At 37.1% G+C, this 15845-nt stretch overlaps 1 pseudogene; it reads left to right on the top strand.

Moving 5' to 3' along the window:
• The first annotated feature begins 402 nt into the window (after nt 1-402).
• Nucleotides 403-798, top strand: LOC149141444 (profilin-1 pseudogene; annotated as a pseudogene).
• Nucleotides 799-15845: the final 15047 nt, after the last annotated feature.

Here is a 15845-nt window from a genome sequence, read left to right as displayed (position 1 = left end):
CTAAATCAAATAAAATTTTGCAATTTTTGCAGTAAATCTACTGGTTCAAATCGTCTTCATATGCTTCTGCAGCTTATTTCTCTACCAAAACCAAGAAATAATCGGAGGATATAAGAAATCCTCCGCTCAATTTCAAGAAAAGCATATTTAAAACTTTAAATATGCAATTTATCGATTCCTTCTTTCAACATAAAGTAGAAGCTGCCATATTTTTTTATGGTTAGTTATTGGTTCTATATTTTTCTCGATGGTACTAGATTCGATCGCGTGGGTTACTCGTTGTAATTTGCTGCAAGTTATCAGTTTTCCTGGGCGATCTTGAGCCTAATTTTCTTTTCTATTGTCTCGGATTTGGTCGAGATTGCCTTTTTGGGATGGTGCTAAATTTTTGGAGAAGGGAAGATGTCGTGGCAGACTTACGCTGATGACCATCTCATGTGCGAAATCAGGCGGGAAAATCGGCTCACCGCGGCGGCCATCATCGGGCAGGATGGCAGAGTTTGGGCTCAGAGCTATAGCTTCCCATTGATCCAGCCTGAGGACGTGACAACCATAGTGAATGATTTTTCTTAGCCTGGATCCCTTGCGCCAATTGGTATCTATATTGGAGGAACAAAGTATATGGTCATCCAAGGTGAACCTGGAGCTGTCAGAGCGAAGAAATGATCTGCAAGTGTCATCATTAAGAAGACAACTTGTGCCCTTATCTTTGGCTTTTATGATGAACCGGTAACTCTAGGAGAATGTAATATGACTATGGAGAGGCTTTGTGACTATCTTATTGACCAAGGCATCTAATTCCCAGTTAGTCCCTAGTTATAATGTTATAATGTTTTTCTGTTTGGTTTTTTTGTTTTTTGTTTTTTTTCTCTGAATTGGACTAATTTTATTAATTAAAAATATGGTACAAGAAAATACATTCAAGAGAGATAGAAAATCGGCAACCGGAAATGATAGGACTATCAACCTCGGTTTTCGAGAAGAAGTGAAACAAGCAAGAAGCTACAACCTATGGCTGGAAGCAAAAAGACTGACTTCTGGGTAGAACCCTCAACATGAAGCTTTTTCCCTTTCCTTTTTTTGACTTCGACCCAACCGTTCTGGGGAGAATGAGCAATAACCACCTGAAGATTGGGGATCTCCCCAGGGGAGCCCTCCTTTTCTGAATTAGAGGAGGAGGTCAAATGGGCGCGTTTCTGAGCGATGGTTGTATCGGAGGTCTGCACCGGACCATCGGTGGAAGGGACCACAGAATGAGGGGCTTGATCCAAGTCCGCATCGCTACCATCATCTTTAGAGCTGGAGGAATCAGAATCCACGACTGGAGGCGGAGAGCAGGGAGCCCATCATTTGGACTTGGGCTTGGAGAGGTTATCCTTATTCTTTTTTGTCGGGCGAGATGGGCAGGAGTTCTGCAAATGCCCTGATTGGTGGCAATGGCGGCAACGGAATGCAGTATTTTCGTAATCCAGTGTCTGGGTCCAGACAAAGTCGTTTATCTTGAGATTGATTTGGTCTGGAAGTCCTTTGCTCAAATCTAACTCCACACATATTCTGGCATATGAGTAGAGACCTTTGGCTTCCCGCCAGAAATCTCCCATAATGAAACTGCCCAAGGTGTTGCCTATAGCTCTATAGACAACAGTATGCCATAAGTGGGCAGGTAAATTTGGAACCCTGATCCATACAGGTGTCTTGGTAATGACTGCAGTTGCTGGATCAAAATCTAGGAACCAAGGAGTCAAGAAGAGCCCCGCAGTTCCCATGAACCAAGGGCCTTCTTCTAAAGCCTTTTCATAATGCTTACTGTTATCAAATAGAACAATGAAATAACCTTTTGAACAGAAACTAATCTTACAATGATGAGTCAAGTTTGCATGGATCCATGCATAGAGATCTTGAGATCGCGGCCACAATCCGTTAAATCTGCAAATGATGGCTCTTTATGCAAATTCTTGAAGTTGGGTTGCAAGATCTTCATGGGTGATTTCAACAGAGGGAACTTCTTCTATCTTGTCAACCAAAAAGGGCTTAGGTTTAAGGGCCTCCGGGGATTTGGGGTTCTCAAAGTGTACAACATCTTTGTATGAGAAGGGAGGAGCAGAGGATGATTGTCCCGCTGCACCTCCTCTAAGACGAAGGGTTACCACCAAAGCACTGTTTCTGGTAACGCTGTAAGAAGAGAGGGGAAGAAGGTCTTCAAGTTGTTTACCTTGAAAGAGAAGTTTCTAAAGACCTGAAGGGATCTCAATCCGTCGTTCTAGATCCAGTTTGAGATCCAGCACCAGATCTGAAGAACTGACTCATTGCAAGATGGTTCTGCCTGAAGGCTTAGAAATTTGGATCTGAAAGGAGTCACAGAAGTGCCTGGACACAGTGCCAGGGCCTCTTGTGCTTTCGAGAGTAAATCTGCCATAGCGATTTTCCATCCGGGGTATCAGACCTGCAAGATCTTGGTCGATCTGTCTATTGAGAGCCTGATCTGATTAATCAATGGCGGATCTAGAGTTTTTATACCTTCCCACACTAGAAGTGTCCCTAGTTATAATGTTGTATGAGGCGTTGTGCCAATTTAAGTTCTTCCTGTTTTTTAGATTTTGGTAATTCTACCTAATCCCTGTCATTAAGTAATGGAATATATCTGAATATTATGTAGATATCCTATCTGGGCTGTAAAACAATGACGAGGTTCTTCATCAATAACTCCTATGCGTTTCTCCTCCCATTGAGGTTTCTGAATTTTAAGTAATAAATTTTAATGTGTAAAAAAAAAACTGCCATGTTTTTGTTCTATCATTTTCCTTCTCCTTTGGTGCCTTCATTGCCACTGGCTCAAAGCACTCACCAGATTGTCGTTGCTTCGCCAAATGACACAGTGGAGTATTTAAATGTGTGTCGATTTTATACGTGGCAACTTCCACCTGTACTACAATTTTATCTATACAAACGAATGAAATGGGGCACTTAATGGAATATTTGAAAACTACATTGTGTATTGTAGTCTGAAACGACGCCTACCCGCCTACCCACCCCGCTGAGTCAGTCGCACATCCGAATCCCACCTGATACAAGAGTGTTATTAAGAAATGAATATCTATTCTACAAAAATATGTGAAGAAATGCATATTATTCTATGAAGTGCATATGTGGCAAGGACTACCACTGCTCTGCCACCCTTGTTTAGATAAGATGTTACGCCATTTGCAATATATGGTCAAAAGATTGATAAGAAAGATGATGTATTTTCTCTTACCATTATGTTTTTAATAATCTCTTTACTGTTTTGGTTTTTAAATTTTAAAAATAATTATAGATTTATAAATGTTTTGGGTTTATAATTTTAAAATTAAAAGAAAATATATATATATATATATATATATATATATATATATATTATTGCTAACGAATTTCTAAATTTTCAAATGTGTTTAATTTTTATAATTTAAATATATTAACTTTTTACGTTAATTTATAATAATTGTTTTTATTAATTTGTAACCCCGTGTAACAAATATTTTAATTGAGTATAATTATTTTTATTAAACTTTGAATTTTTGAATCTTAAGTTTTTTTTAATAGAATTATGTAAGTTTCTTATTATAAGTTTTTTGGCAAAAATTATTTTTGGTTTAAAATTTACATTTAAAATTTTGTTATTTTAAATATTTATCTAGTTAAACTGTGTTATGTGTTTTTCTATTAAATTTACAGTGTTAAAATGGATAAGTTATTTTAAATACAGTTTATTATTATTATTTAATTTTCTAATAAAATTTTCAAATGCATAAATTTTTAAAATTTTCTTTATTAATTTTGCTATATAAATTATTATAATTTTTTACAATTTTAATATGCTAAATCATAAAATAATTTTAATATTATTTTTAAGTTAAAATAGATTCCAAAAAAAATTGACAAATCTCTATATCAACTAGAGTACACATCGAGGATGGCGAGGTGAGAGTTGGCGCGACCACTCCCTGACACGGGGTAGGCCCTCCATAGTACACCTGGGTCCAAGCAGCAGACTAGGTCCGTTTCCATTGCAGCTTGTCCGTAACCAACCGACGACCCCTGTTTCTTCGTTTCCTACTTACCTCCCGAAACAGTGACTGAAGCTATCATTTTCGAATTAGCATTGTAGGTTTTGGTCTTCGCCTGTGTCGGTTACTCCAGTTTACGGCGGCAACTAGCGTAACCCCCGGAGCATCAATGGAGAGCGACCTTATAGATTATTCGGAGGACCCCCTGAGGGCATCTCCATCTTTGGCAGAGCGACCAACAACGAGGCTTATTTTCCGTTCAACAAGGAGCTAACTGAAGTCATCGTTCTGCTTCCGTCGCTCTCGGGACAGCGCAACACCGTTATCGACCTCCTGGAAGTACCTGTGACTTGGCCGACATATACTCGACTGAGCTGGGAGCTGAGATTAGATTGATAAATATATACAAGCCCTGCCATCATAGAGATAAATTCTGGGAAAGGATTTTGGAAGCCAACATTTTTCAATCTGATAATATCATTCTAGGAGGAGACCTAAATTTCTCCCTAGGCTACTCAGAGTCTTGGGGTCACCAGGCTCAAGCCGACCCCTTAGCAGGTTTCTTTGAGCAGCTCCTCGACCTACACAAGCTCATTGATATCCCATCTACCAAACTAGCCCCAACATGGAGGAACAAAAGAAGTAGGGAGGACAGTCTTGCTAGGAGACTGGACCGTTTCCTCATCAAGGAACAATTTCTCACTAATGGGTGGGATCCGGCGAACTCTCAAACCATCTGCCAATTTACCATGAAATCCATGGCAATATGAGCAAACCTCGAGCCCTTTTCAAATTCAACTCTACATGGTTGAAAGACGACTCCTACATCCGCCTTGTCACAGACTTTTGGAAGGCTCACCCACAGGAAAGAGGAGGGAACATCACTGAAGGATTCGAGGCCAATCTGAAGGAATTAAAGAAGTTATCCAAGATTTGGGCACACAACAAGAGGTGTGCCAAAGAGAATCGGTTAAATGAGATTGAATTGGAGATAACCAACCTAGAGGAAAACAGTGGAGGCACCTTCCCTTCAAATGAGCTCAGGGATAAGCTCATTGAATTAATAGTCATAAGAGGAAACATTCTCAAGGATAAGGAGGAAACCTGGAGACTGCGGAGCAGAGCTATATGGCTAAAGGAAGGGGATGATAGTTCCAAATTTTTCCACAAATTTGCTAATGGAAGGAGGGTCATTAATACTATATGGAAACTGACAAATGAGCAAGGAGCAGAGGTTGATACCTTCCCTCACCTGGCCTCCCTAGCCACCTCTCACTTCAAGCAGATCTATCAGGCCCCCCTTAACACTACCTTAGCAAAGGTCATTAGATTAACGCAATTGTTCCCTCGGTTCATTGTGTGTAAACTATTTTTATTAGATTTTAAATTTTAGAATCTTAAATTTATTTTTAATTGGGTTATGTAAGTTTTCTTATTATAAGTTTTCAATATATTTCTCTATAAAAGCTTTATATTTGGTTTAAAACTTATATTTAAAAATATATTATTTTAAATGTTTATTTCATTAAAATGTGTTATTTTAAATATTATTTTTATTATTTAAAATTTTAATCAAGTTTTCAAATGAATAAGCTTTTAACGTTTTGTTGTATTAATTTTATTATATTAATTTGGGTTTTTTAATTTATAAATTATCTTATAAAAATGTCATCTTTTATATAAATATTCTTATACATAATTTTATAACTTTATATATGGTAAATTTTTATAATTTTAATGTTTTAAATTTATTTTTTTCTATAAGTTAAAGCATTTTTATGAGTTCATAAGAAAAATTTTGTTAGTTGATCCCTGCTCATTCTCCCACACATACTCTTTCTTCTACGCATTCTTTATTTTACACATCCCTAACTTTGTACATTTAATGTTCTGCAAAACCATTTCCACACTTAGATATTTTCTAACAAGTGTCATTTAAAAACATTTTGTATATAGGTTTAAAAAACTATATCATCATTGATATATTTTAATTTCAACTCAAAGCCTTTTTCTTCCCAAAATAATTATCATTTCACTACAATTTGTTAAAATAAATATTAAGCAAAGCCTATAGAAATCACATAAGAAATTTTTGGCCAGCTTGTACAAGTGTGGTTCACCATTTGGTGGTGAACCCCACTTTCTTTTGGTTCCAAACCCGCTGGCCAAAAATTTCTCTTACGTGATTTCTACCTAGAAGCTTTGCTTAATTCATTATGGATCAGAGAAGCTTGAAAAAAAAAATTATTAATAATATTGTTTTTCATATAAATTAATGCAGTAATAACATAAAATTTAACTTATATTAAATACGTTAGATCATTAATTAAATTAAAATAATTGTATTTCTTTATACATTAAATTGACATAAATTTATTTGATTATTGGATTTTTTCTTTTCTTTTAATGTATTTGAATTATAGTGTCTTACTTTTCTAATCTAGTATAGAAATCCTATTATTTTTTTTGGTATCTTCATGTTATTTTTAGATTTCAATTCTAGTAAGATTTTCATAATATCTTTATAATTTCACAAATTACCATTATTTACAACTATTGATTCTATATTTATGTACCATTCGAATAATAATGATTATCAATTTCAAAAATCGTGTAAATTCGAATATATCAAGACAAAATCCCCGGATGCGGGTGACACGATCGCGGAGACTGGAACGCCACCTGGTCACCATGGGCGGCACCAAGTATAAGATGGGCATTTACTGCAATCCGCCGTCAGGGATTGCAAGCGTGGGTGCTGTTGAGAGAAGAGACGGCAATTTATTACCTTGTCCGGGCTTCAGCTACGGTTTCTGTGTGCAGTTATGGCATACGAGGTTCGAGACGACGCAGAGGAGCATAAGTATGATGAGGGTAAGGAATGTTATGCATTGGATCGAACTCAGTTTATGGAATCGGGATTATGGTCGTCAGCCCTCAGAGATTCGGTTCAAGGCGCCCCCTTGGCATTTGAACATGGTATCAGGTCTGCAAGGGTGGGCGACAGGCGTGTCTCGACATCCCTCTCCTTTCTCCCTACTCTGTTCCGCTCTCCGGTTTTCAACGCCATCATGGTCAAGCCCCGACAGCGCCTCATCAGCCGTCGAGGCTCTGGTAGAGGCGGATCCTCACGCCCCTCCGTCGCTGATGCCTCCTCTCGCTGCTGCCGCTGTTTATGTCACCGAGTTGCAGAAGCTAATCCTTTACAGTCGAGCCAGTTCATGGAGTCTGGCAATCCTAATGCGGGCTCTAATCCTCTTCCTGCGTTTGGATCCGCGGTCTTCTCCTTTAGCAACTCCCAGGACAATTCTCGTATTAACGCCCCGCTCACCGATGGAGGAAGTCGGGGAGCAGCCCCGCTCACAGCTTCATCAGCCTGAGAGCTCCAGGGCCGCTGAGGGACTGCCAGAAGACCGCCCAAAGCCAGACATCGACCCACCTACGACTCAGGAAGCGCCTTCGTCAGAGAAAGCCAAGGTCGATTGGCCCCCCCACCCCCCCCGGAAGGTATGTGTTGGATATATGAAGAGGAGCCGGACGATTAGTCGTCCGCTCGCTCAGTCTCTTCCCTTCAATCGATGCTCTGGTTTTGCTATGAAACGCTACGTAAGCTACAATGGCATTCTGTATGTTTTGAATGTCTCTGTTTTGTTTGAGAATTCTACTGTTCAATGTGTGTCCATGCCCCTGCGAGGGATTTTGATGAAGATTCTCCCTTTCTCTTCCATGCCCCTGAATGGGATGACTACTTTTGCCCTCACTGTTCCTCAATGGTTTAAAGCCCCTGCGTGGGCAATCTATCTCAGTGGTAGCGCCCCTGTGTGGGTGTCTGGTCTCAAGGATGCTGCCCCTGCGCGGGTGAATTGTCTTCTTGATAGGGCCCCTGCGTGGGTAATCAGTCAAAGTGGTGTGGACCCTGTATGGGTGGTTTTTGAGCACTGTAAGCCCAGAATGCCATCCTCGGCCTCTGGCATATGACTTCATGGCTGTAACTGTTTTCCTTTTAATGTAAATAATAGCATAGCATAGTATTAACGAGAAAAAATATATATATATATCAAGACAAAATAAACTTTGAATTTGTTGAATAAAAAATGAAATATTATTTAGTTTACAATTACTCATGTAAGATGTTACTTTGTTTACAGTGTATTGTTAAATAAAAATATAGAAAATTAAACATGCTAATATATTTCTTTTTGAAAATTCAATAGTGCTATGTCTTTAATAATATTCTTAAATGTTATACTTGTTGAATCTTAAATAGAATAAAAAAAATAATTTTTAGATAACTTTCCCTAAATTTTAAATTATTGGAAAAGATGGATTGCATGTGGAGCTTTAGGGTTTTTCTCACCTATAATTTTTTTACTCTCCCATCACTATGAGCTCGGTACTTTTTGTGTTGGCGTGCATGGCATCTAAGATGTGATTATATACACCTTCGAAGGCAAAGACGATGGAAAAGGATGGTATCTTTTGGTGAGAAATGGCCTTTCCCCAGATGTCGATTGGTCATGGACATCATGGATGTCGTTGGGCTAAGTCTTGAAATTTTTCCTCCCGTCTATGTTATTTAGAAGACCATTGTCAATAATCCCAGTTTGGAAATAAGTCAGTCTGTATTAGTGGTTGTTTTTGGACAACTATGGGGTTTTTATGGCAGGTAAGACCTTTCGGGAGGTGGCCCGAACACCTGTATATTTTCGTTCGAGTTTCATATATGTGGGGTTTTTATGGCAGGTAAGACCTTTTGGGAGGTGGCCCGAACGCTTGTCTATTTTGGTTCGAGTTTCATATATGTGCCCTCCGTTGTGGCCTCGCCGCTCATGGAGATGATGAAACTCCTTACCCAGTCTTTCTGGCTATGGCATCCATGGACATGAAGTGGGCGACTCTCTTTCTCATGGGTTTCCATTCAATTTTTTTTTCTCTCATGTTTGAAATATTTTCAAAGAAGAAAACAAAACAACCCAGATTTTCAAAAAAAAAATATAGATGGGAAGTCCAACTTTTTCTAGAGTGAGGACTTGGATTTGTCGGAAAATATGAAACAACAAATAGAGAACATGTTGGGTATCTCTGCACATTTTGGGTATGTTATTCAAAGGGAAGGTGCTTTAAGACTCCTCCGAAATAAAAGACTATTACATAACATGTAATTCTACAATTATTTTGAACCTGAGGTTGCATGGTGGAGCTTTAGGATTTAGAAATCCTTATGGTTATGTCTATTTCAAGGATGTAATGCAAGGGAAGGCTCATAAAATAAGTGATCATCTACAATTCAACATGGGACCTTACATTATAGAACAAAAGGAACAAGCACTAGCTATGGAGGTTAATCTTCTAGAGGTAAATTCTCTATTCTTTGCCCTCCAATCAAAGGCTATAATATGTAGTTTAATGGGTTTTGGCCCAAAGTTGATGCATTATACCAGTGGATCTTTTTTCTCTGGACCACGAACTATGATATCTATTTATGTTCCAAATTGTTTTTTTATTGTTCAATTTGATACACATAAAGATCTAGAGTTTGTCCTCAATTATGGGCCTTGCTTTTGGAGTAGAGTTGGGCTCTTTATAATCCTATGGTTCCCAGACTTTAATGCCACAAAAATGGTGGTCTCATCTATGTCGTTATGGGTAAGACTACCAATTCTCCCCCTCTCCTTCTTGCACCACAAGGTTATAGAGCAAATTCGAAACACCTTGGAAAAATTTTAAAAAATGGATCTAGAAAGAACAAAGAAAGGTATTTTCACTTTCGCAAGAATTTCATAACAGCAAAGGTCTACATGTTTGCATTCAACTTAAACACAAAAAATTCCATTGGACCCAAGTATTAGAATATGAGAACATGGCATTCGGATGTCGAACATGCTTTCAAATAGGTCACCTATAAAACACATGCCCATAGGCAAAAAAGATACCAAAAAGGAAAAAGAATCAAACCCATAAAAAAAAATGATGGCAGACTTCAATCCCCACCTATATAAGGAAGATGAAGAAAATATCATGGAGAACCAAACAAACCAAGCAAAAGTGGGTGTACAGGCTCATCTGAGTTTTGTATCCCATATGCAGGATGGTATTGAAACACTAGAGATCCATGCATCAGAACATAAGGAAAATGAGGTCCTAATAGAAGACGAGACGGGGGGTACAAAGAGACCCCATGTTTCTATAAGCTCGAGCTTAGACAAAGATTCCCCTTCGAAGACTACAAGTTGTGAACTAGAAATGGTTCTAGTTGTTCCAAATACAGGGGGGTGGTAGAAAGTGCAGAAAAAGAAAGGTAAGAAAGAGAAGTTAAGTGACTATAATCACACTTAACTTCAATGTTTCATTATGTATTTTATTTCCGATTTTGCTTTTTGCTCAAAAGTCATGAAGCTTATATTTCATAATTCTTTTTAGCATATGAAAAATGTAATTTTGTTCCATTCTTTTAAGATGAATAAAATTACGGGTGTTTTTTTACAAAAAATAAATAAATAAATCAATTCTAAAATTCTAAAATAATTGTAAAATTTATAAATATTTATTATTTGGAGAGAGATTCTAAATCTGTAAAAAAAAAATTAAGTTTTATATTTTAAATACTCAAAAAATGGAAAACAAAATGATGAATGAATCCAACAACACTTAGGTATGGAGCCCCCGAGGTTACCTAGCAGGGATACTCTTCATTAAATTAATCAAACAATCAATAAAGCCATATAAAGATACATTCAAATACGAAGATCAAAATAAATCCCAAAAAAAATAGGAAATAAGTCCTAAATACAAACAATATAAAAAACTACCTAACAAATCCATTCTATAGTATTTTCAAGTTCCCCCCTTAATGACGAAAAGATTTGTTTCCACCCCTAATATCTCCATAAACAAATCAAATTTTATCTTCCCAAGAAGCTTAGTGAAAATATCAACAACATTTTCACAAGTATTACAATATTCAATCAAAATTTCTTTGGATTGTATCTTCTCTCTAACAAAATGAAATTGAGCATCAACATGCTTTGTTCTTGCATAATAAATTGGATTGTTTTCCAACTTGACCGAGATATGGTTGTCAAATTTGATCACTATAGCCATATTTTGTTCTTCTCCAACATCTTGAAGAACTATCCTGAACCAAACAACTTCACAAGTTGTTGCACATAAAGATTTATATTCTGCCTCAGTAGATGACAATGATATAGTTGGATGCTTCTTGCTACTCCATGAAACAATCTCGGATCCAATTTTAAAAGCATAACCTATACTAGATCTCCTATCATATGGATTTCCAACCCAATCTGAATTTGAGTAACCGGTTAGCTCAACATCTAATGAATAAGTATACTCAAGACCAAAATAAATTATTCCTTTAAGATACTTGAGTACATCTTTCGCTTCTCACCAATGAATTTCTAGAGGTCTTGCCAAAAACTGACTTCACACACTTACAATGTATGTTATGTTAGGTCTGGTTGTAGTAAGATAATTCATTCTTCCAACTAGTTGTCTGTAAATTGTACCATCAACCTCCTTTAAGCCATCATCAAAGTGAAGTTTCACATTCGGTTGTATTGGAACAAAATAATCTTTGCACCAATCCATCTTAAACTCTTTAAGAAATTCTCTAGCATACTTACCCTAAGAAACAAAAGTCTGACCAACATCTCTCCAAACTTCAGGACCTAGACAATAATCTAACTCACCAAGATATTTCATCTCAAATACTTGTGACAATTGCACCTTAATTCCATCTATTATTTTATCTGAATTTCCTGTAATAATTAGATGATAAACATACAAAGAAATCAGTACTACGTGCCCCTTTGCATCAAATTTGGTATACATATTTGATTCAGTTTGACTCCTCATGAAACCCTGCTGAAGAAAGAAGGAATATATCTTCTCATACCATGACCTAGGTGTTTGCTTCAGCCCATACAAAGTTTGCTTTAATCTACAAACTAAATGTTCCTGCCCATTTTTCACAAACCCTTCAAGTTGTGTCAACACTTCCTCTTTTAAATCACGATCAAAAAAAAGATTTTACATCTAATTGGTGCAAGTTCCAATGGTACTTTGTAGTCAATGCAATTAACAATTTAAAAGTATTTAGTTTAAATACAAGTGCAAATGTTTTTGCATAGTCAATACCCTATTTTTGTGAGTACCCTTTTTCCACCAATCTAGATTTATATTTATCTATACCGCCATTTTCTTTAAACTTGGGTTTGTACAACCATTTACATCCTATGAGCTCTTTACCTTTAGTAAAATCAGTGAATTCTCAGGTTTTGTTTTTAGTTATAGATTCATAGTATTCCTTCATTACTTTTCTTCATTGCTTCATTGAAACTCATGGGTTCTATGACATTCATAACACTACTCATTAGGGCATATTCTTTATGCCTTTTAGGTAGGCGAATCTATCGAGTAGATATCCTTAGCACTTCATTGTCTTCACCCCTGTTCTCTGAAGATACTTCTCAACATCTAGGCGAACTCTAACTATTGGTGATGTCCATATCACTGGATTCTTCCTCAAGCTCATTGTTTTCTGCTTCTTCTTTATTATCTTCAACTTCGAGAAGTATGTGCCACCATTCATATTATTTTTTAATGTTTCCTTCATTTGCATGTTCATGGAAAATTACATCTCTATTCGCAAATACTTTGTGAGTAGATGGAACAAACATTTTATATGCTTTAAATTTTGAACAGTATCCTGCAAAAATACATTTGATACATTTAACACCAAGTTTCTTTTTGTTTTCCTTTGGAATATGTGCAAAGGCCTTACACCCAAATATCCTCAAATCATGAACTGCTAGTTTAAATCCATGCAAGGCTTTGAATGGAGTCTTGAGATCAAGATACCTTGTTGGACTTATGTTATTTAAATAAACTACAATACTAATGGCCTCTACGTAGAAATCATTTGAGAGATTCTTACTTTTAATCATACTCCGAGCACACTCCACTAATGTTCTATTTTTCCTTTCTGCAACAACGTTCTGCTATGGAGTGTAGGGATTCTATAGATTGCTACACTAATCCATAATCCTTATAGTATTAGATGAAGTTCCCCAATTTATATTCTCCCACTTGATCTAAATAGAAGATCTTTATGAAATTTCATGTTTGCTTCTCTGCCATGTTTTTTAATTCTTTGAAATACTCAAAGACATCATTCATTTTTCCTAAGGAAGTACACCCAAGTGTACCTTGTGCAATCATCAATAAACAACAGAAAATAATAAGCACGTCCTAGGGATATAGTCTGCATGGGTCCACAAAAATCAAAATGCACAAGTTATAATATATCTCTTCTTCTCCTATTAGAATTACAGGGGAATTCATCTTTGTGTATTTTCCCAAATGCACAACCTTCACAAGCAACATATTCATTCTTTAACATAGGGAGTCCTTCAACCATTCTTTTTTTCTGCAACAATAACAAATCATGAAAATTGATATGACCATACCTATGGTGCCTAAGGCTTTCTATTGAAACACTTGTAGAAGTCAGTTCTTGATGACTCTTATTGGTGACATCATGTTTGTACAGACCTCCAACTCTGACTCCTGAAGCAACAGGCTTGTAGCAATCCAACAAGTCCTTTACTATGCAGTGTGTTTGGAAGAATTCAACCTTAAGTTTCTAATCTGTGATTGTAAACACATAGATCATATTTTTCTTGATCTCGAGCACATACATAACATTATGAATGCACCTCACACTGCCATTTGGTAAAGTCACTGGAATATCTCCATATCCCTTGATCTGATGTGCATGATCATCTCTAAGATAAATGTTGCCACCATTTCTTATTTCCTTGAAGTTTACATACCATTCCTTATTGCATGTCATGTGGATTAAAGCTCTAGACTCCAAAAACCATGCATTGGCATCATCAGTTTCAACAGAGAATGAAACATTAGGCACAAAAAACTTAAGATTCTGTTGTGGCCACCAACAACCCCCTCCTTATATAGTATTAGCAATAACACTAGGTAAGTGGGGACCCTTAGTAAAAATTCAAAAAATTCAATTAAAACTCATGTATTTTACTCCTTAAGAAAACATCACATCGCGCAAAGACTGATAGGGCATTTCCTTATGAGTAAAATGATAAACTACGAGAGTGCGACGCGAATTCCATCGCATCGCAACCATTAAGAAACACTCACATTGGAAAACCTTAAAAAAATTTCCGATATCCGATATGCGATATCGCATATCGCAATATCGCATATCGCAATATCGCATAAAAAAAAACACATAACCATTTAACGATTATAGAAATCCACGATCTTGCGATAGTGTGATACTGCGATACCGCGATCTGCGATCGCGCGATCGCGCGATATTGCGATCTGCTATTCTGCGATAAGCACAATCGAGCGACCCTGTGATAACACATCTTAATGAAAAATGTGATAATGCGACATTGCGATGCTGCGATGCGGATCACAGAAACTTTCCATCGCAGATTTTCCCCGGCTCAACATTCAAGAAAAGCTGTCCATAAACCAAAAATTGGATACGCGCTTTAATGATAATTAATGAACGATACGCCAAGTGTTGATGAAAGATGGTTTTGTGTTTTTCGAAGAGTCAGTTCACGTCAGGTGGCATGTTTTTGTACATCCATAGAGCTTAGAGCTTTCTTGTCGATTTTTATTATCATTACTCTCTCCTCATGTGTGAACTGCAGGAACGAAAAACAGAAGTAACATGAAGCAATGTGCGGGAAGCCATGGGGGAAAAGGGTAAAGCTCCAAATGCTCAGAAACAGGGAAAAGATGCCCTCATGAATGGATATCGCATGCAACAGAGCCACAGATTCACAGAACGCTGCTGAGCTATCCATTACAGATCTTTCATTCACAGCCATGGTTGAATGAGTGGTTGAACAGTGCTGATATCAACAGGCGGTTTAACGTTCAAGGTCAGAATCTCACGAAAGCAGTATGTTTACAAAATTTTGAAGCTTATACCCGGTGAAGGAAAAGGCGCTAAAGGCGAAAAACGCATCAGAAAGGCCCGGATCAAAGAACAGAGGCAGTTTCCAATGCACAATTAGCGCCTAGCGCTAATCGCGCATCGCTGAGAAAATTGCTCAAAAAGAAAAGTCTCTAACTGCTCAGTCACTCGTAAGCTCGGAAAACGCAAGAAAGCAAAGGCAGAAGCAATTCGAGGATTAACCAAGTGGAACTTGGATTATTATTGGGCATACACAATAAATCCACATAGCCAGAGGATGACTCTCGAGTATATCATCTATTTTGCTGAAAAAATGGTGCCAGCTCTTACCATTTCTATTTGCTTAGCTCAACCGAAAGCGGAAGACAGTCAGCCGACTCTACCCAGGCAAATATTGAATGCTCGTAACATTAAGGAGAAAATGCAGAAATAGTTAGATATTAGATTTAATTTTTAGAAATAGTTTTGATTAGAAAAAGGGTGGTCATTTAAACCATATCCTGAATCTGTGTAATTAAGTTATTTAGTTAGTAGTATTTAAACCCTTCTCATGCATTTAGAGAAGGGTCCAGAAATTTATCAAAAACTTGTCCTCAGAACATGCACTTTTGCACCCTTAGAGGAGGTTTTGGTGAATGAATGGATCAAGATTTGTTAATGTTTGCATTTGATATCTGCTACTGATGTTGCACTTCTGTACTCTTAGTAGATGTTAGAGCAAGGAGAGATAAATCATTGTTGCTTGAAGCTTATGAGTAGGACTACTCATAAATAGTACTTTTATCTCTTGACCATTTCTGCTTATATGTTAA

Source organism: Pinus tabuliformis, chromosome X, assembly GCF_031772625.1.
Source record: "Pinus tabuliformis cultivar Carrire ecotype Pingquan chromosome X, CPIR1, whole genome shotgun sequence".
Taxonomy (NCBI): Eukaryota; Viridiplantae; Streptophyta; class Pinopsida; order Pinales; family Pinaceae; genus Pinus; species Pinus tabuliformis.
This window is presented reverse-complemented; position numbering and strand designations above follow the sequence as displayed.